Genomic DNA, 22977 nt, shown 5'->3' on the forward strand with positions numbered 1-22977 from the left:
CCCCCTGAAAAGGTTAAAATGCACAAGTTTCATCTTTAAAAAGTCACTTGTGGTCATTTCTAGAGCATTCTAGAAGGTTGTTCGACGTGTATTGAGAACCTCCAGATGGTTCATGCACTCCTACCAAAGAGGAACTTATCCCATCAATAGGGGAGCTATCCCATCCAAAGAGGGGATTATCCCATTGATGGTGGACCTGATTAACTTCCTCTTGAACACTATAAGTACAGGCATTGGGCCAGAAGGAGGATGGGTTGAAAGCTATACATTTCTAAGGGTAAATGCTGCAGGAATTAGGACTCACATTTAGAAGCTTGTGAGGAGCGATTGCCATCTTTGTTTGTTCTATTTGGAAGTGGGTGAGCTTTGTCAAAGTAAAGGAGAACTCTTGATGGACCCTGGGAGGGACTTGCACAACACCAAGGCTCAGGTTGTATTTGTTCCTTTTGTTACCTATTAATGCAAATGAGTCCATTCTTCTCAATAACTTGTTATTTATGAGTTGTTTCATGTACTCCTTGGTCTATGTGTTAAATATGTTTTATTCTATGAGATTATCAAGTGCTATTTAATCGTTTGATTGTTAGTATATGCAGGTTTCAAAGTGAAGGAGGAGCTCATCCGGATCAGAGGAGCTGGACTGCTACAACAGCATTGGATTAGAGGTAGGATCTAAACACTTGATTTCCCATATAGTAAATGCATGTTTAGAGAAGGATTGCTCTTGTTTGTCTTGTTTGTCACTAGAGAGTCTTAGGCTCCTAGGGAGGTTGGTTTGTGTCCGCACAATCGACTCTTTCCTCCTGACAAATTGGTGACCATACTGGGGATTCCATTGATGTGAAAAGTCTTTTCCTTTGTGTGAACTTTGCTCTGAGAAAATTGGTTTATTTTTCTGATTTTGGCTCTGTGACTTTGTCTGTGGGTGGGTTAGCTTAGGATTAGATTCATTTTGGTTTTTCTTGAGTTTTTCAGTAGGACGCACCCTCTGAGTGTTGCACAGTGCATCCCTGGATGCACTGTTGCTGTGTGAACAGAGCGGGCCCGCACCTGTGCTAACGGGTCACCTGCGTCCCCTGCTAAAATTTGAGAAAATTCCATTTTTTGCATTTTTGCTCTTAGATTTTGTTTTTTCTTAGATTTTACTGCCCAGATTCATTAGTCCCTTGTCAGAAATCTTCACCTAAGCTTGTTTCATTAGCATTCCTACTCTAAGATTTCATCAATTGGGTGTTTTGAGTCTCTTTTTTGAGAAATTCTTGATTTGATTTCCTTTGGTCATTACTTGGAGGTTTGTCTCAGTCTTTTCACAATTTTGCATGAGTGTTAATTGCCTTTGACTGTTTTTATGTTTTGATCTTTGGAACTCTCACCCAATTTCCTCGACTTGCACTTGATTGGTTCTTAGATTACATTAGAATCATCTTGTGTTTGAGAATTCTCATTTTTAGAATATGAATGAAAAATGTGCATAGATTACATTTGCATACTTTTCAAGTGAATTGTGCATAGATTACAATTGCATAGTTTACATTCTGAAAAATCAATCGTAGATTTAGATCAGTTTTCTTTGATTTGGATTTACACAAAATAAAAATAAAAAATGGTTTGGAATTGATTTGCATTAGTTTTTCTTGATGAAATTAGTGCATTAGAGAATTTGTTATATTCTCTCTTAGTGATCAATTTTTTCATTGTTGGAAGTGAATGGAAACTCTCTCCTTACTTTAGTTAGGATTCATCGAATTGAAAAGATTACATTATCATATTCGATTGCATTCAGTTGAGTCGGGTCATAACGTGATTGGTTTCATCTCCATTTACCCCTTTGAGTAATAATAGCCTTAATAACACAGCGCTTAATTAAAATTCATCTAGTAATTTTTACATTTCTAGGGCTCTGAAGCACCAATATAGATCAGGCTAGTGTCTTGGAGTAGGAGAGTAATTAACTCTCCAAGATAGCAAAACCAAACAAGTAGCTCATCTTGTGGTAGGATAAATCCAACTGTTTCATTTGTACTCTGGGAAAGCTCCTCTTAAAGGAGAAGCACGAGCTCGTGTCTGAACCAGTGAGGGGATCAATCCTCCCTCGTTGGGAACGACGCTAGACATGCACGTATTACAAACGGTAAACCTCGGATTAACCATTGTCGAGGAGCCAGGGGTCACTTGTCGGTAAACCTTGGATTATTGTCAAGGAGCCGGCAAGGGGATTGAGCTTGATACTCTGCCCTTGCGTGCTGTCGGAGTGTAGACTGTTACCCCAGGTGAATTTGTTGCTGTTGGTAACCTTAGTGACCATTATCTTTAGGATTCTACCCAAGGTGACGGTGGAGGGAAGATCCCACTGTACCTAGAACAGACGTCGGCTAGACTCACTTGGATTTTCTGGGGGGTTCACTTCACTCGAGACGGTTAAAGTGGAGGAACTTGGTCCAGTCTATTCATTAAGCAGGTTGTCGGGGTAACTGTTCCACCCACCACTTCTGTACTCAATTCGGCGATGTTGGGCTTCATCACCAACTAGTGTTTTCGGTCCGGAAGGCTACTGTTTGTGTATGGTTTGACTCCTAGATTTGATAGCGCGTGTTAATTTGTTTGTTTTTACTTTTAGAGACCATAGGTGTGAATTGTGAATTTTAATTGTTAGGTGTGAATTGTGAATTGTTAATTTTAGTTTTAAAAATTGTTAATAAAATTCACTGAAGTTGAATATAATGGCAAATGCTCCGGAATTTATCAACCTAGGAACCCCTCCTAATGAGAATCCTAGTACTTTTCCTTACTTTGGAAATGTTGGTCCTCCTTATATGGCTACTTTGTCATTACCTGGATTTACAATAGGTTTACCGATATGGTTATTTTCAACTTCGTTGGCCCAAAGTACTCCAATTGTTCCACCTCAACCGGATGCTTCACCTCAACAGAGTTCACCATCTCAACATCACCAACCTTCTGTTGACCCTTTACCTTCTTCACCTAATTTTTCTTCCTCCATTTCTTCCTCTTCGCCTGGTAAAAGCCTTGATGCTAGTAACCAGGAGGCTAAGAAGAAGAAGAAAGGGAAGAAGAAGAAGAAGAAGAAGAAGCAAGAGAAGAAAGAAGTCAACCAACCAACCGTGGCTATAAGTGTTAGTTGTGTTGAGGAAAACTCCAACATGCATCATAAACCCAAATACCCTTGCAGGCTTTGTAAGGGTGACCACTTCCTTGTCAATTGTCCTGGTATTCCAAATGTCTTGGAAGTATGGTCAGTAAAATCTCATCAACTTTCCATTGATCCATCAACCAGTGATAGTCAGGTTCTTGGGAAAAAAGGTAAAGTTAGGTTTCCTTGTAAGTTATGCAAAGGGAGTCATCAAACTCACATTTGCCCTCACATGGATGAAGCCTCAACATTGTTGGAAAGCCTTACTGTTCCACAGCAAGAATTTCCAACTGGTTACCATAAACTTTCTCCCAACCTACCGTCAACTGACGGAGTGATTGATCTAATTTCAAGTACAGTCGATCACACTCGTCCATTGGAGAGTGAAACTCATGTCACTCAGGTTGATGATCCATTAGTTGATCAAGTGGTCGATTCAATTTCACATTCGGTCGATCCCACTTTCCATTTAGAGAGTGAACTTCATACCGCTCAGGTTCTTCTTGTTACATCAGATTCTTCTATGCTGGGGGGCATTTCACCTGTTTCTACAGAACCCCCTCCAAGTACTGAGGTCTTTTCCTTTGATTGGAATAGACTGACAGAACCTCGTCTTCCTTCCTCCATCCCTTTCCAAATCATTGTCAAGGCTGGTGGTAGGGATATACATCGTACTCAGGTAGATGAAGGTGCTTCTGTTAGTATTTTATCCTAAACTGTTTGGAAAGCTTTGGGTTCCCCTCAGCTTGTGCCTATTACGCAGAATCTGAAAGCTTTTAACAGAACCATTAGTGAACCTTTAGGGATCCTTCCTAAGTTTTCCATTAACTTGGAAGGCAAAACTATTTGTATTGATCTTATCGTAGTTCGAGGTCCCTTGGATTTCAATTTACTCCTTGGGCGAGACTATGTTTATGCAATGAAAGTTTTCGTATCGACACTCTTTCGCGTGATGTCTTTCCCTCACAATGGCAGTATTGTGACTGTAGACCAGCTTTCGTTCCCTAGTCTTGTTTCAACTACCAATAATATGACACCCCTAAATGTTCCTGATTCTAAAGTGGTATCTACCTCGCCACAGGTTAATTATGTGGCAACCGGTCCCATGTTTTCAGTTATCGATGTAAGTGAGCCTCTCACTGTTCACTCATCTTCCTTTGATGTAGATCCGGTAATTGACATGGAAAACTCTATGGGATTACTTGAACCCGATGTTCTTATCCCTTTTGAGTCCCTTGACATGTGTTCCTTCCAAAGAAGTATTCTTCCTTCTGATGAAGACCTCTTGGAAGCCATGATCAAGGTGTGCCCATTGACATGTCTTTCTTCCAGTTGGCAGCCATGATCAGTGGGACGAGGATAATTTGTTCCTATGAAAATGGATGCTATGAGGAAAGTTCCTTTTACTGTGTCAACCTCGTTAAAAAATGAATCAGTGAGTACGAGGATAGTTTTTTTTTTTCCTGTATCAACGTCATTAAAAAATGAAACAGGCTAACATGAGGATAGTTCTTTTACTGAGTCAACCTCATTAAAAAATGAATCAGGTAGATTTTAGGATAAGTAGGTAGATTGTAGAGAGTAGTCATGAGCATAGTTCCTTGTCTTGTGTCAAGCTCGTTAAAAAATGAATCAAGGATTTTTGAGCAAAGTTCCTTGTCTTGTGTCAAGCTCGTTAAAAAATGAAACAAGGAGTCATGAGCATAGTTCCTTGTCTTGGGTCAAGCTCGTTTAAAAAATGAAACAAGGTTTTTAGAGTAAAAGTTTTTGTTAGGTAGATTGTAGAGAGTAGTTATGAGCATAGTTCCTTATCTTGTGTCAAGCTCGTTTAAAAAATGAAACAAGGGTTTTGAGGATAGTTCTTTTCATGTGTCAACCTCACTAAAAAATGAAACAACTCCTTTTCCAAGATCTTGAAAGTAAAGCTTCATTCCATCCACCTCATTGAATGCCATGAAGCTTGGGGGTCATGTACCTCGTTTTGCGTCATTATGCTGGGGGCATGTGAACTTATAACAAGCATAGTTTTTCGTTTGAAGCTTGCATAAACATGAAACCGAATCTGAGCATAGTTCTTTTCCTATGTCAAGCTCGTTAAAAAATGAAACAAATCCTCCTCTACTTGAGTCGAGAGATTGACTAGATCTCATAAATGTTAAGTATTTAGGTTAGTTATTTCAGTTTTTTTTGCATAATTTTCTCACAGTTTTAGGTCGAGTCTTTCAAATGATCTCGTAACTCAACCTTCATTTCATCCAACTGGTTGAATGAAATGAAGCTGGGGGGCATGCGCTCTAGCAGTTACGCTTAGGGGGCATCAAGCACAGTTTTCTCTCTGTTTCAAGCTTGTGAAAAAATGAAACTACTTTGAAGCATAGTTTTTCTCTGTTTCAAGCTTTTGTAAAAATGAAACCTATCTCGAGTCAATTTCAGTTATTTTCAAGACTCGTTAAACTCATGAAAATACCGAGATTATTTTGCTATCTTTCATTCTCGTAAAACAAATGAAAATGCCGAGTTCTTTCCGTCTTTTCCTGCTCGTAAATTAAATTGAAAGTCGGCCATATGAGTACATTTTTATCCCTTTTTCGAACTCATTAAAATTTACGAAAAAGTGAAAACCATGAGTACATTTTTATCATTTTTTCGAACTCGTTAAAACTTACGAAAAATTGAAACCTTGGAGTTCTCTTTTAAGCCCTTTTTAGACTCCTAAAATATGAAAAGATTGCCGAGCATTTCTTTTACACTCGTTAAAACGGAATTAAAAGACAGTCCCCTTATAGCCCTTTTCTGACTGTAAAAACAGGAAAAGGTTGCCGGGTTTTTGTCATTTCAAACTCGATACTGGAAATAAAACGACGTGTCCATGATCGCTTTTTACTTTTCAGATCAGTGGCACTAATTATGAAAGTACTCCTTGGTCGCAAGATCAAGCGGTTCCCCCAGGTATTATTTTATACTTTTTCGGGCTTGAGGGACACAAATCTACGAAAAAGTTCAACTTGGAGTCTTCTTAAGTTTTTTAGACTCTCTAAAATTGAAAAACGCCGAGTTTCTCCTATACTGGGCTCGTTAAAATTTCACAATAAAGGACCTGTTCAATTACAAACAGGAACGAACCACTCCTTCCTAGGGTTCGAATCAAAACTAGGTTGGACTCATCCGAAGGATGAGCTTATAATCAAGCATATGTTATCCTCCTCAAGCTTGTTAAAAATAAAGAGGTACTGTTGGCATTATGATTCAAGTGTTGTCCTTGATGGCAACTCACTCAGAGGTTGGTACAGGTGCTCAGAGACTGGTACAGGTGATGACAACTTAACTAGTGGACAGATCTCAGTACAGCAGGACAAGAAAGAGATATACGCAGGTTCAGCAAGGAGAATCAGCGTGTACACGCAGGTTGGCTTCAGTAAAAGCGCGTACATGTGAAAACGTACCTTTGGTCAGTGGCAGTTAGTCCTTGGAAGTTGTGCCTATGGTTTTGGACCATGGCGTCTCGACGGACGTGTTGATCCCTAGTTTTGAGGTTGATGGTATTGTGTTACTATGGTTTTGGCTCTTGGTATTGAGCAAGGCCTAAGGCTATATAAGGAGAAGATCACTAGGCCAAAGTGTGTAAGTGTGAGTGATGAAGATCTGAGAAAGTGTGTGATCCAAGTGCTGGTTATGGGTTGGTGATCTGAACCAAGGTTTCACCCATGTGGAGGATGATGAATGATGGAACGAGATCTCAAGGGTTGGAATGATTATCTTCATATGGTTTGACTCTGGATAGACTAGATCTACTGACGCATGTTTATTATTATGATCTGGGTATGTTTTGATGTCTGATATAGCTACAGAGTTTTAAGGTTGAATTTACAGATCTGTATGCGGGTTGGTCTTGGTAAAAGAGCGTATACACGCTGGTTGGGTTCATCCAAGTAGCGTATACAATGTGAAGTATGATATTTGTATATGGAGCTGGATCTGGTTGTTGCTATGATTGTCTGGTTATTGTTGACAGGGTTACAGTGATTCAGAATTGGGTGTTTCAGTGATTGATGATGCAGGTTGTACTACAATAATGATTGTCTTATGGATCCAGTATGAAAATGTATGAAACGTGGTCCCGGGTAGATCGTAGGCCAGCACCTACGTACTGGTAAACATATCAGCCAGTACAAGAGCCAGGGGGTTGTAGCTCCCTTCCACTAGCAGCTGGAAAACGAGTAAAGAAGCATTCTGTAGGTAGGCACCTACGTACTAGTAAATGGATCGGCTAGTACAAGAGCTAAGAGGGTTGTAGCCCTCTGCAGGTTGTAGCCTGCGTGCTGGTAAAGGACTGCACCAGTACATTGTAAAAGAAGTTCTCATTAAAGAAGAAAGAGACAAATTGCAGCAGGTGGTTTTCACCCACATTGGGTTTCCACCTTATATCATGGTGTTCATGTGTGTGGCATTTGTGTGATGATCTGTTCTGTTATACTACACCTGTTTACTGTTAATATGCTTAATAATGTTCTGATGCATTTACTGAAGTTAAGCTAACTGAATTATAAGATCTCTGGATATACGCGAGTTTCATTAGACACAGTAGCGTGTACACGCGGGTTCACTTAATTGAAGTAGCGTATATGTTTCTGAGCATGAAATTGAAAAAGTTTGATTGATCTGATAATACTGATTCACCCCCCCTCTCAGTATTATTTCCAACAATTGGTATCGGAGCCAGTCCTTCAGAGAAGCTTGATCGCTTGAAGGAGATTCGTAGAACAATGGGGAAGAAAGCACGTCAGAAAAAGAAGACAGCTCAAAAGAACAATGACAACCTGTCGTTGTGTGGAAGCAAGTATTCAGATCCTGAAGCACCTCAGATTGAAGATGGACAAGCAAATGAAGCGTCAGATCAAATCATAGATCAACAAGATCTACCTAGCAAAAGGGAGAATGCCCTCAAAGAAGAAATCATCAGATTAGAAGAACAGTTGGAATGTGCCTTCAGAGTTCGAGAAATGCTGCTAGCACTGAATAAAGAGCAAGAAAACGAGATCCTCAAACTAAGGCATCAGTTGGATGAAGGAAGGAAAGTTGAAGAGACCTTGAAGAAGCAATGTCTTGAAAAAGAAGAACAACATCAAGTTGAGGTAAATATCTTGAAAAGCAAATTAGAAGAAAAGGATAAGCTTTTACGATTTCAAGATAACTCTAAAGTCTTGGATGATATTCTTAGTAGTCAAAGATCTCCTGCTATCAAGACTGGTCTTGGCTTTCATGAATATATTGAAGGTGAATCTAGTTCACAAGGTGAGGCAAGAAACTCTAATGAGAAATCTGAAATGCCCAAAAGGGAACAACCAAGGAAAGAAATTCCTCAAGGAAGATTCTCTACTCCTAACTATGGACGTGATAGACGATTATTTCCTCCACTGAATAATGTTGAATGTTATGTATGTCATAATCTTGGACATGTTGCAGCCATATGTAGAAGAAGAAGGTTTCAAGACCATCATGCAGAAAGATCATCACATTCAAGATACTTTAATGGATATTGCTTTTCTTGCAATATGTTTGGCCACAAAGCTGCTGATTGCTACAAGAGGAATATGAAACATGTAAGATGCTATGCATGTAACAAGTTTGGACATAAAGCAAGAGATTGCAGGAACAAAGCTCATGATAAGAAGAAATCATCAACATGCGTGAAGATATGGAAGAAGAAGGAAGTTCAGTCAGAAAGATGTGGCACAGCACAGGGTACTCAGCACAGCACAGACATAACAGACTCAGGGGGAGCTGAAGGTATAGAACTTCAGTGTTCAGATTCTCATACGCAAGTTTCATGAAGACAAGTCGCGTATATACGCGAGTTACAGGCTGCAAAGTCGCGTATATGAAGAAAGGGCAGCAGAACAGACCCAGGTTCAGTCATGGTTGGCTCAGGCTCAGGGGGAGCAGAACAGACTCAGGAAATGGTTCAGACATGGTTGGCTTACACTCAGGGGGAGAATATTCTTCGAATAATGCATTGTTGGCATTATGGTTAGAAGGTGTTGATAAAGTCTATGAAGCTAAATGATACATCTTACTGTTTAGGAATGGTATTGCAGGCTGATGCTTATGGTACAGATCATGATGCTGTTGGTGGCTTTCATAAGTCTTGGTCTAGATATTTCATCACTATGTCATGTATCTCTTTTATGATGTCAAGGTCATGTAACGGCCTATGTTGGTTTCCCCACTATGCCTGGGATGAATGATGAAATGTTCATGTATTATCATGTATCTTCACATGGTTAGGTGGATGAGTCAATATTGGTATATCCCCACTAGGTTGGGTGATGAATGTATGTTGAGTCTTTTGGTGATAGGAAGGTCTTCTATGATGTATAAGTCTTTGTTCTTCTTGAAGAACATCTTTTGCAGATCTTGCCTACAGTCAAGGGGAGCATGAACAGCACAATTCAGCAAGAGCAGGATGGATAGATTGGTACACTTTGGCATACACAAAGGGGGAGCACATTTGGAGATTTCAGCATGTACTCAGGGGGAGTATGGACAGCAGTATGGACAGCAGAAGGTATACCAAGGAAGAGAATATCTTGGTCCACCCTTTGCCCTTGATGTCAAAGGGGGAGAGTGACTTGGTGTGGTGGTTGCCATCAAGTCCAAAGGGGGAGATTGTTGGCATTATGATTCAAGTGTTGTCCTTGATGGCAACTCACTCAGAGGTTGGTACAGGTGCTCAGAGACTGGTACAGGTGATGACAACTTAACTAGTGGACAGATCTCAGTACAGCAGGACAAGAAAGAGATATACGCAGGTTCAGCAAGGAGAATCAGCGTGTACACGCAGGTTGGCTTCAGTAAAAGCGCATACATGTGAAAACGTACCTTTGGTCAGTGGCAGTTAGTCCTTGGAAGTTGTGCCTATGGTTTTGGACCATGGCGTCTCGACGGGCGTGTTGATCCCTAGTTTTGAGGTTGATGGTATTGTGTTACTATGGTTTTGGCTCTTGGTATTGAGCAAGGCCTAAGGCTATATAAGGAGAAGATCACTAGGCCAAAGTGTGTAAGTGTGAGTGATGAAGATCTGAGAAAGTGTGTGATCCAAGTGCTGGTTATGGTTGGTGATCTGAACCAAGGTTTCACCCATGTGGAGGATGATGAATGATGGAACGAGATCTCAAGGGTTGGAATGATTATCTTCATATGGTTTGATTCTGGATAGACTAGATCTACTGACGCATGTTTATTATTATGATCTGGGTATGTTTTGATGTCTGATATAGCTACAGAGTTTTAAGGTTGAATTTACAGATCTGTACGCGGGTTGGTCTTGGTAAAAGAGCGTATACACGCTGGTTGGGTTCATCCAAGTAGCGTATACAATGTGAAGTATGATATTTGTATATGGAGCTGGATCTGGTTGTTGCTATGATTGTCTGGTTATTGTTGACAGGGTTACAGTGATTCAGAATTGGGTGTTTCAGTGATTGATGATGCAGGTTGTACTACAATAATGATTGTCTTATGGATCCAGTATGAAAATGTATGAAACGTGGTCCAGGGTAGATCGTAGGCCGGCACCTACGTACTGGTAAACATATCAGCCAGTACAAGAGCCAGGGGGTTGTAGCTCCCTTCCACTAGCAGCTGGAAAACGAGTAAAGAAGCATTCTGTAGGTAGGCACCTACGTACTAGTAAATGGATCGGCTAGTACAAGAGCTAAGAGGGTTGTAGCCCTCTGCAGGTTGTAGCCTGCGTGCTGGTAAAGGACTGCACCAGTACATTGTAAAAGAAGTTCTCATTAAAGAAGAAAGAGACAAATTGCAGCAGGTGGTTTTCACCCACATTGGGTTTCCACCTTATATCATGGTGTTCATGTGTGTGGCATTTGTGTGATGATCTGTTCTGTTATACTGCACCTGTTTACTGTTAATATGCTTAATAATGTTCTGATGCATTTACTGAAGTTAAGCTAACTGAATTATAAGATCTCTGGATATACGCGAGTTTCATTAGACACAGTAGCGTGTACACGCGGGTTCACTTAATTGAAGTAGCGTATATGTTTCTGAGCATGAAATTGAAAAAGTTTGATTGATCTGATAATACTGATTCACCCCCCCTCTCAGTATTATTTCCAACCTCAACCTTCATTTCATCCAACTGGTTGAATGAAATGAAGCTGGGGGGCATGCGCTCTAGCAGTTACGCTTAGGGGGCATCAAGCACAGTTTTCTCTCTGTTTCAAGCTTGTGAAAAAATGAAACTACTTTGAAGCATAGTTTTTCTCTGTTTCAAGCTTTTGTAAAAAAGAAACCTATCTCGAGTCAATTTCAGTTATTTTCAAGACTCGTTAAACTCATGAAAATACCGAGATTATTTTGCTATCTTTCATTCTCGTAAAACAAATGAAAATTCCGAGTTCCTTCCGTCTTTTCCTGCTCGTAAATTAAATTGAAAGTCGGCCATATGAGTACATTTTTATCCCTTTTTCGAACTCATTAAAATTTACGAAAAAGTGAAAACCATGAGTACATTTTTATCATTTTTTCGAACTCGTTAAAACTTACGAAAAATTGAAACCTTGGAGTTCTCTTTTAAGCCCTTTTTAGACTCCTAAAATATGAAAAGATTGCCGAGCATTTCTTTTACACTCGTTAAAACGGAATTAAAAGACGGTCCCCTTATAGCCCTTTTCTGACTGTAAAAACAGGAAAAGGTTGCCGGGTTTTTGTCATTTCAAACTCGATACTGGAAATAAAACGACGTGTCCATGATCGCTTTTTACTTTTCAGATCAGTGGCACTAATTATGAAAGTACTCCTTGGTCGCAAGATCAAGCGGTTCCCCCAGGTATTATTTTATACTTTTTCGGGCTTGAGGGACACAAATCTACGAAAAAGTTCAACTTGGAGTCTTCTTAAGTTTTTTAGACTCTCTAAAATTGAAAAACGCCGAGTTTCTCCTATACTGGGCTCGTTAAAATTTCACAATAAAGGACATGTTCAATTACAAACAGGAACGAACCACTCCTTCCTAGGGTTCGAATCAAAACTAGGTTGGACTCATCCGAAGGATGAGCTTATAATCAAGCATATGTTATCCTCCTCAAGCTTGTTAAAAATAAAGAGGTACTTGCCAAAAATGGTGGGGGAAAAGAGAGAAGAATGAGCCTATTTGTTATCTTTTGTCTCAGAAGAAACTTTATTACCACTCTTGAACACGACACTTTTCATTCACCTGGGTTGGGAAATCCTTTACCTCACAGTTGATCAAACCACTTTGAAAGACTTCAGCCGGGTTCCGAGGATTAACTTTGAGTCATTCATCACCAAACCATCTGTTTTGTCGTTATGTGTTCAAGAGGTCTGCAAGCAAAAATTTCATCTGCAAATTACCTTGTCATCCATTTTGACCATCCCTGAGTCAGTCCTTACAGCAACATTTCTTCAACTTGATCAATGATTTCGTGTTGGGGGCTTGCCTGCAACAGGTCGCTTTCTATCAACATCAACACATTATCTAGAGGGATGACTTAGAAATCTTCAGTACCTTGAAGTCTGCATGCATCAATGGCAGGTTTCTCGCCTTTGACGTCAGTTTACATCATCGACTTTCGATCGAAGGATTCCGTGAAATGTTCGACATCAACTCATTCATTCACATCTCATGGATTGTACTGGGTACTTTGAGAACCATTGACATTACTGGTGGTCTCTCTCACACTTGTTAACAGTTTACATCATCGACTGGTAATCAAGTGGTTTCTACCATGTTCGACATCAACTCATTTATTCGCATGGCTAGAATCGTACCAATTCGAGAAGCAGAAATGAAGACCCTGGATCTAGTTTCCACCATCCAGGCTGCGAGGAGTTTTGTATTCATTATCTAAGTAGACTAATCATAAACAGATGGCTGCGCCCATACTGTGTCTACAAAAGTCTATGATTATGATGTACTACAAGATCATTCCTATATCAGAGTAGTTAGTCTGTTAGTTAAAGTTTTAATCTGAGTATGGGAATGCCTACCTCAGTGATGATATAATCTTATACATGTATTTTGTGTTGAAAATTGCAGGTTCTGACCAGGCTCTCCGCGAGATAATCCTTGAAATGATAAAGCGCTTCACCCTTCCTAGATAATACAAAACCCTAATCTATTTCAGGCTTCGCACTTTAGGGGGCAATCTGTTACACTAAAAAATGTCACCATGACTATTTACAGTTAGGATGGCTCTATCAACAGTCATGCTACCCTCTTAGGCAAGTCTTATGCCTCTGCTCTCCATGTCAAAACTCCAAAAAAGAGAGAAAGTCTTTCTAAATTTATTTATCTCTGGGGACGCAGGTTCTCTCAACCTTACCTGCGGGGACGCACCCAATGTTCACAAAAGCTGCGTCTTTGGACGCTCTGTATGTAAAGGTGCAGGTGCGTCCCCCTGAAAAGGTTAAAATGCGCAAGTTTCATCTTTAAAAAGTCACTTGTGGTCATTTCTAGAGCATTCTAGAAGGTTGTTCGACGTGTATTGAGCGCCTCCAGATGGTTCATGCACTCCTACCAAAGAGGAACTTATCCCATCAATAGGGGAGCTATCCCATCCAAAGAGGGGATTATCCCATTGATGGTGGACCTGATTAACTTCCTCTTGAACACTATAAGTACAGGCAATGGGCCAGAAGGAGGACGGGTTGAAAGCTATACATTTCTAAGGGTAAATGCTGCAGGAATTAGGACTCCCATTTAGAAGCTTGTGAGGAGAGATTGCCATCTTTGCTTGTTCTATTTGGAAGTGGGTGAGCTTTGTCAAAGTAAAGGAGAACTCTTGATGGACCCTGGGAGGGACTTGCACAACACCAAGGCTCAGGTTGTATTTGTTCCTTTTGTTACCTATTAATGCAAATGAGTCCATTCTTCTCAATAACTTGTTATTTATGAGTTATTTCATGTACTCCTTGGTCTATGTGTTAAATATGTTTTATTCTATGAGATTATCAAGTGCTATTTAATCGTTTGATTGTTAGTGTATGCAGGTTTCAAAGTGAAGGAGGAGCTCATCCGGATCAGAGGAGCTGGACTGCTACAACAGCGTTGGATTAGAGGTAGGATCTAAACACTTGATTTCCCATATAGTAAATGCATGTTTAGAGAAGGATTGCTCTTGTTTGTCTTGTTTGTCACTAGAGAGTCTTAGGCTCCTAGGGAGGTTGGTTTGTGTCTGCACAATCGACTCTTTCCGCCTGACAGAAAGCTCCTCTTAAAGGAGAAGCACGAGATCGTGTCCGAACCAGTGTGGGAATCAATACTTCCTCATTGGGAATGATGCCAAATATTCAAGTATTAAAAAGGGTAAACCTCGGATTAACCATTGTCAAGGAGCCTGGGGTCACTTGTTGGTAAACCTTATATTATGTCAAGGAGCCTTCAAGGGGATTGAGCTTGCTACTCTGCCCTTGCGTGCGTATCAGATCGTAGACTGTTCCCCCAGGTGTATTTGTCTCAGTTGGTAACCTTAGTGGCCATATTCTTTAGGACTCTTCCTGAGGTGACAGTGGTGGGAAGATCCCACTGTACCTGGAGCAGACGTTGGCTAGACTCACTTGGATTTTCTGGGGGTTCACTTCACTCGAGACGGTTAAGTGGAGGAACTTGTGCCAGTCTATTCATTAAGCAGGTTGTTGGGTTAACTGTTCCAACCGCCATTTCTATACTGAACTCTGCGACGTTGGATTTCATCACCAACTAGTGTTTTCGGTCCGGAAAGTTACTATTTGTGTGTGTTTGATCTCCTAGATTCTTTAGGCGTGTGATTCAAATTTGTTTGGTTCTTTAGAGACTTTAGGTGATTTTTATTGAGATTTTACTTTGTTTGTGTGTGAAGTAGTTAAAAGTCTTTAATTGTGGCTGAATTACCAAGACAGTCCCATAGACTTCGGGGCCAGTCTCCTGAGATTATAAACGTGGCTGAGTTATTGAGGAACTTCGGGGCCAACCTCTTGAGGAAGTACCAAGCTAATTTGAATGCTTAAAAGTCCTCGTATCTCCTAGAGACAGTAGAGTAGGGTCACCGGAAGAAGGAGAATCTTCTTTGATAGTACATCCTGATTTTCAAACGCCAGTAGCAGAATATAATCCACAGTCAGTGTCTGTCTCCGAAATTGCTGGTAGCTTTTCATCTACTAGTGATATAGGTGAAGAACCCGAAATATCCGAGCCTGAAAGTGAATTTGCTGCTACTCCGACATCGGGGTTTGTTTCTCCAACTTTTAGTGGTCCTGGTTCACCTAGGGTAGAAAGAGTAATCACTCAAGATCTTCCTTCTGGACTTATTTCTATTGAAGAACTTGCTCCGGAAGAAGAAGAAGTAGGCAACCCTATCCCTGAAAATAAACCTGTCATTGAACTAAGGGAGCGTGAATCAGTTTTTTACAGTCCACCTAGCAGTAGTTCTTGGTATCTTTCTTTGACTAATTATTTAGAAAACTCAGGGTTAAGTTTTTCACCACCTCGTGCTCCTTATCACTCAACACCTAGAGGTTTTTATACTCCCGTCAATATGGCAGGACAGTCATCCATGTTTACTCAATCGCCCGAATCCTTTTTGTACGGCGGTCCTTCTGTTCCCTCCGGGTATCAGTCTCTTTCTGGTACTTTTTTGGGAGCATCTCCTCAACCCATTGAGCAAGGGTTATTAACTGGAAACAATGGTACAAAGCCGTTGAGCGTAGAAGACATTCTTATGATGTCAGGTTCTATTCCCAATCCTCAACCTCAAGGTGGCCAGTTACCGCCTGGGGGGCAGCCTCAAGGTACACAATTTGCATCTGGGGGGCAACCTCAAGGAAAGTACATACCTAAGGGACAGTACATTCCTCAAGGTCAGCCCTAGACTCAATATGTACCCCAAGGTCAACCCCAGTATCAATTTATACCTCAAGGTCAACCCCAGTATCAGTATGTGCCTCAAGGGTATCAACCCCAAGGTCAATACTCGAACCAAGGTTTCCAACCACCCCAAGGTCAAACGTATGTTCAGGGAATGGTAAATGTACCTTTCAATTATCAATCCTACCCTCAACTCGGTTATGGTCCTCAGTATTCTCAACCTGTTATGGGTCAGTACCCCAGAATGAATATAGTGTGGGATCCATCGCAAACCCAACAGATGTTGCAGCCAAGTGTACGGTTGTCATCTCAAACTGGACAACCCCTAGTTTCTGGTACACCCCAGCAACCAGTCCAGTCTAACATTCAAACTTATGTACCTTCGGTAGTTTCTCAGCCTGGGCCTAGTACACCTCGTACTCTGCCTCAAACGACTGCTACAACTGAGCTACATCTATTCAATCTACCCCACCTACTTCTGGAGTATCGATAGCTCCGGTTTCTACTGTTCCTGTATCTACTCCTCAGACATATTTACCACCGTCTGGATCTACGATTCAAACTTCAGTTCAGATGCATGTAGGACAACCTGGTTTAAGTACGGTTGTCACAAGTCAACCACAATTCACCTATCAACCATACCAGGGACAGTACCAATTCGGTCCTGCTGTCCAGCAGCCAGTTTATCAGTATCAACCGTATCCTGGGTACACTTATCAACAACCTCCACAAACCTAGTACGGTTCGGTTAATCCTAGTTTTCTGGGAGGATACAATATCCCGAACGCGATTCCTATTCCCAGTTATCCTAGATATCCTCCTCCTGGGGCTGGTCTCATGACCCAGAGTTTTAGGGATCCTAATCAACAGTTACCGTTTATCGCAACTTTGGACTTGCCTGACTTGTCGTGTCTAACGAACGATCCCATTAATTATCTTCCGTTTTGGTCGCAAATGCCGAATAAGTTGCCTAGTGACATTCCCAAGTTCGAAGGTAAATCAGGAGAGGACCCTTCAAACCATGTGATGACTTACCACCTATGGTGTGCATCTAACTCCATCACAAATGATTCAATCCGTCTTAGACTTTTCCAGCACACTCTAATTGGTCTCGCGACCAAGTGGTACATTGAGTTACCGTGAGGCACTTTTTATAATTTTAGTCAGTTAGCTACCTCGTTTTTAACTCATTTTCAGTTGCCAGTCTGATATGACAATGGCATGGAATTGTTAACTTCGCTAAAACAATCGACATCCACGTACATTTCAGATCATATTCATGAGTGGAGATGTCGACGTCGTTTAGTGTAGGTATTTATTCCGGATCAGATCTTGGCTGAGTGGTTTGTAAAATCTTTGTTGCCAAAGATCACTGAAGATGTTGCTAAAGCCGGAGTGGTTACTGAGGAGCAAGTCATTGCTCAAGCACAGTACCTTGACTTGGTGTGTACTCGGTCGGGTACGTTACAAAAAAAAATCCCTGATCTTCCCAAGCAAAATCAAATCGCTACAGCGCCTTTGGGATCTCATGCCGCCGATGTTATGATTGGCACGGTTAACACTAAAAGTAAGAAGAATTCTTCCAAGAATTCTTCCCCTATCATAACCTTACCTGATTCCCCAACAGGAGATTCTTCTGCAGAGATTTCCGCCGATATTCACGTTGTAGAGTCATCTACAACCAAATCAAAATCCGGTGGGAAGAAGAAAGGAAAGAAGAAGAATAAAACGGACAAAAGTTCAAAGGAGAAACCTGAAAAGGCGAAATCCAATGACGAAAAGCGCAAACCTCGTTATCCTTGTCTCATTTGTGACGATGAACATTTTACAAGAGACTGCCCTCATCGTGCAGAGGTTGCGAAAATTGTCAAGGGTTCCCAAACTCCTGCTGTTTTGAAGGATCCTTTTCCGACTCAAGACAGTAAGATGATAGGTTCATCCTCGAGTGCCAATGAAGAACCCATACTGATGATGTCCCATGTTAGGATTGTGACTCAATCGCAAGATTATGGTAGTAAGAGTCCTATTGATGGTAAAGAAGCAGAATCTTCTCATTCTAATCCATCAACCTCAGCTCCCGGTTCCGATCCACTACAGATCGAGAAACCTAATCCAAACTTGGTAATCAAACCGCCTGCCAAGGGTATACTTCAGAAGTCAACTTTCACTCCACATGCGAGAGCAACTCAGAATTATAACATTGTTGAGGATTTAGTTGTTTCACCCTCGGCAATGTCGGCTTTGGAAGTGTTGCAATCATGCCCAGCACAACGTAAATTACTTTTGTCAGCTATAGGAGCTGTTGATGTTCAGGACCCGAACATAATAATTTTCGATCTAGAAAATAGTACACTGCGTTTGCCTCATCAAATGGATTTCTAGATTCCAATGATAGTCAAAAACAGGCCTATTCATCGAACTGTAATTGATGAGGGAGCCTCAACGTGTATTATGTCGATACAGTGTTGGAGATCGCTTGGTTCTCCTTCACTAAATCAATCCTCGATGATTCTAAAGGCCTTTGATGGCCGTGGGTTTCATCCTTTTGGCATTCTACAGGATTTACCTATAGGGGTTGAAGGAAAAATCGTTAGTCTAGATGTGGAGGTGGTTGACGCCCCTCTAGATTACAACCTTCTCTTGGGTCAAAGTTGGTCTTACGCTATGACAGCGGTCGTTTCATCAGTCTTTCGAGTAATAAAGTTTTCACATAATGGAAAGATCGTAACAATAGAACAACTGACTTACTTTTCATCCGACCCAGCCTCTTCGGAGAGTATACAGCATGTTGGTAAAATGACTATCCCATATAAGGATGTTGGAGTAGGACAAGTTAAAGATGCCGGTTTACTGGGAACTTTTCGTTTTCCTCCAATCAACGCATCATCTTCATTCGCAACCATTCATATGATTACATCAGACACCATTGTTTATGATGATCCTTAGATCGTTCCTTCTGAATCTGAGATAGACTCATTTGGCAATTCCATGCCTTTGAGTCCATATGAAATTGCCTATGAAGCCATGTAGTCTTTTGATGACCCGTGTTCAACCAAAAATGACTTAATGAATGTGGTCCGTGAGGAATCACTTTTCACATCAACCTCGGATTTAACCACGTTTTCTGAACTTGTTCACTCTGATGAGAAAATTCGTGAAATCCTATGTGTAGATGATTTACCATGGGAAGATCTCCATCACAGATCTTCGTTTTTACCTAAGGATGATCGTTTTGAAACTGATTTCTCATCAATTTTTACAACTGAATATGTCAAGGAACCTCAGACTCCAATGAAACATCCCGATTCAGAGTTAAATTTGGGGAACATCTCTCGAACTTTTCCTATTGACATTTCGGTTAAGCCCGGAATTGTTGAGAACATTCATATAGGTCCCTCGTGTACAGATGACGAAATTCAAATATATAAGGCCCTATTTCAAGAATTTCGCGACGTGTTTGCCTGGTCCTATGAGGAAATGCCAGGAATTGATCCCGCGATTTTTATTCATGAGATCAAGACTTACCTAGATGCTAAACCCATCCGGCAATGTTTGCGTCAGATTCACCCATGAAAAGCTGCTGCAATTAAAGCAGAAGTTGAAATTTTTTTGAAAGCAGGTTTCATTTATCCGATCCCGTTAACAGATTGGGTATCAAATATTGTTCCGGTTAACAAAAAGCAGGGAACAATAAGAATATGCATCGACTATAGGGACATTAATCGAGCCTGTCCAAAGGACAATTACCCAACCCCCTATATCGATCAAATCATTGATGATTGTGCCGGCAGCGAAATATTTTCCTTTATGGACGATTTTTCTGGATACAATCAAATCAACATTCTACCTACCGATCAATCAAAAATGGCTTTCATTTGTCCATCGGGGACATTTGCTTATTTCAAATTACCTTTTGGGCTTAAGAATGCCAGAGCAACTTTTCAAAGGGCAATGTCTTATGCGTTTCATGACATCAAGCACATTGTGCAACCGTACCTCGATGATTTTCCTGCTCATTCCTTACATCGAGCTGATCACCTCGTCCATTTACGAGCAATCCTTATGAGGTGTAGGCATTATCGGATTCAGTTGAACCCACACAAATGTGTTTTCTGTATAGAAACGGGTCAATTGCTGGGATTTGTAGTTTTGAAAGCCGACATTCGCGTTGATCCCTCGAAGGTTGAAGCTATCATCAAATTTCCTCCTCCTTCGAGTCTTCGCCAACTCCAAAGTTTGCAAGGGAAAGCAAACTTTTTACAACGATTCATTCCTAACTACGCCGACGTTACAAAGGGTTTTACCCAGTTTTTGAAGCAAAACACTCAATTCTATTGGGATGAGATAGCTCAGAAATATTTTGATGCACTCAAACACGCGTTGACCCATGCACCGTTATTGCATCCTCCCAATTACAACCAGGATTACTTCTTGTATCTCGCCGCCTCTCATTCCACCATTGGAATGGTCTTAGTTCAGGAAGATGAATTAGGAACTGAACATGTGATATATTACCTTAGTCGAACGTTAAATCCAACTGAGCTAAAATACTCACATGTGGAGAAATTGGCATTCGCAGCCATTCAAGATGTCCAACGTTTTCGTCACTACATTTTACTACGTAAAACTATGGTAATTTCGGATTGCAACCTTATGATCTACATTTTTACCAAGCAATTGCTAGGGGGAAAGTACTCTAAATGGATCGTCATCCTGCAAGAGTTCGACTTGGAATTTGAAAAATCTAAGTCTAAGAAATCTTTATTTTTTGCAGAGTTAATGTGTGACTTCCCGCATGCTGACATAGAAACTGTGGTGGAGGAGCCCATTGCAGACGAATCCTTGTTTCTAATCAGCACTTTAGATCCTTGGTATGGGGATATCATTGTTTATCTCCAGACCCAATCCTTTCGACCAGAAATTTCAAGGTCAGAACATCGGAAAATTCGATTCCAGTCCCAACAATTCAGAATTATTGGAGATACCCTTTATCGCCGTGGGGCGGACTCTGCTTTTTGACGTTGCTTAACTCATGAGGAAGCTGAAAGGGTTCTAAATGACTATCACTTTGGAGCGTGTGGCGGTCATATGTCTGGGTATGCCACAACCCAAAAGATATTGCGTGCTGGCTACTTCTGGCCGTCTTTATTTAAATGTATTACGACGGTACGAAAATGCCACAACTGCCATATTTTTGTTCGTAAGATGCGCGCTCCACCTGCTCCTCTCCACCCTATAATTGCCATTGCTCCTTTTGCCAAATGGGGTATCGATTTTATTACATGTAACCCTCACTCGGTCGGGGGGCATGCGTATATTATCCTTGCGGTAGATTATTTAACTAAGTGGGCCGAGGCGATGCCTACATTTGAGGCAGACGGCAAGACAGCTGCAATTTTCGTTTTCAATCATATAATTGCTAGGTTTTGTGTCCCACAAGCGATAACCACTGATCATGGACGTCATTTTCGAAACGTTATGATGACCGAACTTACAGGCCAGCTTGGTTTATGTCACGATAGTTAAACCCCTTATTATCCACAAGCAAATGGTCTGGTTGAGTCCATAAACAAACTTTTAGTTATCATGATCCGACGAATCATTGGGATTCATCAGTCAAATTGGCACAACATGCTATTTTCAGCGCTTTGGGCGCACCGAACTTCAGTAAAAACATCAACAGGGTTCACTCCTTTCCAACTAGTCTATGGTTTGGAAGCTGTGTTACCCATTGAATGTGAAATCCCGTCACTGCAAATGGCCATCGAATTACTTCCAACCACTTCCGAAGAGGAAAAGCGTTTGTTATACTTGGCTCAATTAGATGAGAATCGACGTGATGCTGCATTGGCAATCGAGACTCACGCAAAACGAATGAAAGCTCAGTATGATCGAAATGTGACCCCTCGAAATTTTTCGGAAGGAGATCTAGTCTTAGTTTATGATCAAGCTAATGATAAATTAGGTGCTGGAAAATTCGTTCCTATGTGGCATGGTCCCTATGTTGTCGAGCGAAAGCTAGCCAAAGGGGCTTATGAATTGGTAGACTTTGATGGGGACTCTTTGGGTAAACCCAGAAATGGCCTTTACTTGAAGAGGTATTATGCTTAAAAGAACGGGTATGGAGATTTTTAGTTCGGATAATTTTTCTTTCTAGCTGGTGTGTTTGAGTTTAACAGTGTGCTTAGCTTAGAGAGTGTTTTTTCGTCATTATTCCTGCTTATCTTGGTTTTACTCTTGATATTGCAGATGTCGATGCCTCTCCAAACATACATTGGTTTCGCTGATGGTGCTTTTCGTAATACACGGAATATCTCTTCCGCAGCTTGGGTTATCTATTCACCCTCTAACGAGTTAGTATCTATGCATGGGGTAAGCCTCGGTCAAACAACGAACAACATTGCCGAGTATAGTGCAGTGATTGAGTTATTGTCTGAATCTATTTCATTTGGGATTCGGAGTTTGATAGTGAGGTTAGATTCTGAACTCATTGTATTACAGCTTAATAGAGTGTATGCCATTAGAAATCCAATGTTATTAAGATTATTTTTGAGAGTGCGTCTCTTGGAACGTGAATTTGATTACATGGAATATCAACATATTCCGAGATCTTTAAATACATTAGCAGATGCAATCGCTTCTCGAATGTTAAATAGACATTTTCAATAATCATACATGTAAATTTAAAACCATTCCATAACATGATTTACAAGATAAGCCGGTAATAGTGATATATATATATATATATATATATATATATATATATATATAGGAGCGTGTCAAAAAATACATCGTCTTCGATCATAGGTTGAAAAACACCTTATGATCGGCAAAAATGATAAGTACAAAAAACAAAAATGTCACATGTGCCCACAATAGGCGATCATCCTATCACTGGTGATGATCTCTATAAGAAACCACTACACGGGCCACCTTGCAAAGG

This window comes from Pinus tabuliformis, chromosome 7 (assembly GCF_031772625.1).
Source record: "Pinus tabuliformis cultivar Carrire ecotype Pingquan chromosome 7, CPIR1, whole genome shotgun sequence".
In the NCBI taxonomy this organism is placed as follows: Eukaryota; Viridiplantae; Streptophyta; class Pinopsida; order Pinales; family Pinaceae; genus Pinus; species Pinus tabuliformis.